This window comes from Camellia sinensis, chromosome 13 (assembly GCF_055761805.1).
Source record: "Camellia sinensis isolate YWXY chromosome 13, ASM5576180v1, whole genome shotgun sequence".
Lineage (NCBI taxonomy): Eukaryota > Viridiplantae > Streptophyta > Magnoliopsida > Ericales > Theaceae > Camellia > Camellia sinensis.
This window is the reverse complement of record NC_138973.1, coordinates 9720490-9723890: the sequence shown is the minus strand read 5'-3', so window position 1 is coordinate 9723890 and position 3401 is coordinate 9720490. Positions and strand designations below refer to the sequence as shown.

Here is a 3401-nt window from a genome sequence, read left to right as displayed (position 1 = left end):
CAACGACGTCCATCTGTCACTCGTGACAGACAGCACCATTGATATGGAGAGGACTGATGAAAGTACAATCATCTTTCCTCTCCTATCAATTGCTGAGGGCGGAGTCCATTTTCCCCTTCAACCATTTTTAAGGGTCGTCCTTCACCACTGGAGTCTAATCCCTTTCCAACCTAATGTAAATTTTTTCCGAATCATAATAGAGATTAAAGAGTTGAACCGACGCCTTAGGATTAACCTTGGTATACCTGCAATTCGGCATTTTTATGCCTTAGCCAAATCTGCTGGCTGGTAGCGACGCTATTTTCTCAGGACCAAGGATACCGACCATCACTTAGTGACTATGCTTGCCAGTTCTGGCAAGCGTATTGACGATGTAATGGTCGTTGTCCGAGACAACTGGGAATTCGGCGAGGGTGAAGATTTCCTGGATCCCGTGCCAAGACGAAGAGACGAACCAGGTGGCCGTATAGCCTCTTATTTTTTTATTATTATATATTTATTCGATTTTCCTTTTATGTACATATCGTTTTATCTGTACAGGCAACGATTTGAAGAAAGTTTTGGTTTCAGCTGACGGCGCCGTACTTGCGGAAATTAAAATCACACTCCAATTCTTTAGCCGTCCAAGCCTTCAGAAACAAGGGAGGGCAACCCACATTCTTCTGACATACGAGTCGACTTACGCAACGTTTTTGGCGGCAGACAACATTCCAATTCCAAGGGGCGAACAGCAACTTACGGCCTTTATCTTCCCCAACTTCAAAAACCTAAGGCAGATTGGTTTGGAAGCCTTCGATTCAGAGCAGGTGGAAGAACAAGTAGCCGAAGAGACCGCCGAGGAGCCAGACCAGTTGGAAGCTGAGGTAGACGAGGCTCTAAACTTGGCCTTTGAGGAAGCCGGCCTCAATTCATCCAACCCTCCGTTCACTTCCGGCCGAGGGGACGTCTCCTTTGGAGACATTTTTATAGACTTAGGAGACTTTCCCAGCGTGTATCCTGAGACTATGGCTGGGGAGTTGCTCACTCAACTTGCTAGAAGGAAAAACTCTGAAAGGATGGCCGTCCGAAGGAGAGCTGAGGCCATCTGATCGGAAACTCCACCCGCTGCCGTCGCCGAGTCCTCTCTGCCTATTATTGAGAAAGAAATGGCTCAGACCGAAACGGCCGAGATGGAGCAAGTGGAACAGGGGGATTAGGAGGCTAAGCAAAGGAGGGAAATGCTCCTCGCCGAGCGAGAAGCCGTCTCTAGTGAGGACCAAATTGATAAACGGCTGCACATTGAGGAATTAGATTTGGTTGTTCCGTTCACTGTTCAACCAAAGATAAGGAATATGTTGATTGCCTCTGATGCGTCGGCTTTGAAGGATCCGGCTGTGGCCTTGAGTATGGCTTCCTCAATTTCCTTGCCGGTTGACCGAGCCACATTTCGGGCGGAGCCAGATCTACTGTCAATTGCACTTGCTGCTCAATCGGCCTTATTGGTACATTACTTGCCTTATATGCACTCTTCTGCCTAGATATATATATATATATATATTATTTTTTGTAACTCTATTTCCTTATTTTGCAGATGGTGGGAAGGATGGCCGAAATCGGCCGTCGTCAACATGACGCTATAGAACATATTGGCTTGCTGAAAACCGAAATTGAAAATGAAAAGAACAAGGCTATGGAGGCCTCTTAAAGAGCCAATTCCGAGGTAGCGAAAGCGGCGGAGAAACATGCGAAAGCCAACTCCGAAGCCGAGAGCACGAGGAATTCCGACCAACTAAGGTTGGCCGCTGAAGAGAGGGCAAAAGTGACCAAAGGCGCGCTTAAGTTAGCCAAGGTGGTGATCGCGAGGCTCGAAGCCGATTTGAAAGAGTTGAGGAAGGCAAAGGAAATAGCCGACTTCGAGATTTCCAAAGCGTTCCAAGCTAGGAAGGATGCCGCCTTGGAAAACTACGTGGAGAAAGTGCCCAAGTTCGAGAATTGGGGTTTCAAACATGGCTGGCTCAAAGCCCTCATTGCCGCAAATGTGACATTGGCACAGCCGATTCCAAACGAGCAGGTGGACGTTAAGCCGCTGGAGTCTGACCCTAAAGATTGATTAGGGTGATATTTTGATTTTTGTTAGGCATCTTAGATGCATAGTTTTTGTAGGTTTTGTTAGTAGATTTTCATTTCTTTACTTCGACTGGAAGTTTAAATGAAAGGTAATTTTCATGTGTAAAATGACTACTATCTGTACTCAATTTATTAATGAAAATTTCCTATGCTTTTCAGTTTACTGCATATACTATTTTTCTTCGATTTATTAATGAAAATTCCTTATGTTTTTCTGTCTGCGGCATATGAGTAAATTAAACATCCGATAGATTAACCGAATCAATTAAACATCCTATGCTTGTCTTTTCTATTTAGCCGAATAAATAAAAGAATCGGCAGTTAACAATTGGGAAAGGTACATGAATATTCGATAAAATAACGAGTAAATTGGATCAAGGCATCGACGTCTGGCCGATTAGATTAATGAATCTGCCATTGCCCAAGCTAATGTATGAACTGGAACGCCCAATGCTATTAGTTCATGGAGTGGTTAGGGCACATGAGATGATCGGCGTCAGGCCTGGACATTTGGCCGAAAAGATTAATGAATCTGTCCTTGACCCAACTAATGTATGAACTAGAACGCCGAATGCTATTAGTTCATGGAGTGGCTAGGGACTCACAACCTGATCGGCGCAAGGACTCTGGCCGATTATATTAATGAATCTGCCATTGCCCCAGCTAATGCATGAACTGGAACCCCGAATGCTATTAGTTCATGGAGTGGCTGGGAACTCACAACCTTATCTGCGCAAGGCCTCGACATTTTTTGGCCAATTAGATTAATGAATCTGCCCTTGACCCCGCTAATGTATGAACTGAAACGCCGAATGCTATTAGTTCATGGAGTGGCTAGGGACTCAGAACCTGATCGGCGCAAGGACTCGACGTCTGGCCGATTATATTAATGAATCTGCCCTTGTCCCAGCTAATGCATGAACTGGAACACCGAATGCTATTAGTTCATGGAGTGGCTAGGAACTCACAACCTGATCCGTGTAAGGCCTCGACATTTTTTGGTCGGTTAGATTGGTGATTCTGCCCTTGCCCCAGCTAATGCATGAACCGGAACGCCGAATGCTATTAGTTCATGGAGTGGCTGGGGCACATGAGATGATCAGGGCCTGGCCTGGACATTTAGCCGAATAGATTAATGAATCTGCCCTTGACCCAGCTAATGTATGAACTGGAATGCCGCATGCTATTAGTTCATGGAGTCGCTGGGAACTCACACCCTGATCGGCGCAAGGCCTCGACATTTGGCTGATGAGATTAGTGATTCTGCCCTTGCATTGATAAGGTCGCCTCGGGGG

At 45.8% G+C, this 3401-nt stretch overlaps 1 long non-coding RNA gene across 1 annotated transcript; it reads left to right on the top strand.

The window, feature by feature from the left end:
• The first annotated feature begins 784 nt into the window (after nt 1-784).
• Nucleotides 785-2267, top strand: LOC145806517 (uncharacterized). Its single transcript, XR_014349830.1, has 2 exons — nt 785-1481; nt 1571-2267. It is a non-coding gene; the product is annotated as an uncharacterized LOC145806517 (long non-coding RNA).
• The last annotated feature ends 1134 nt before the right edge of the window (nt 2268-3401 follow it).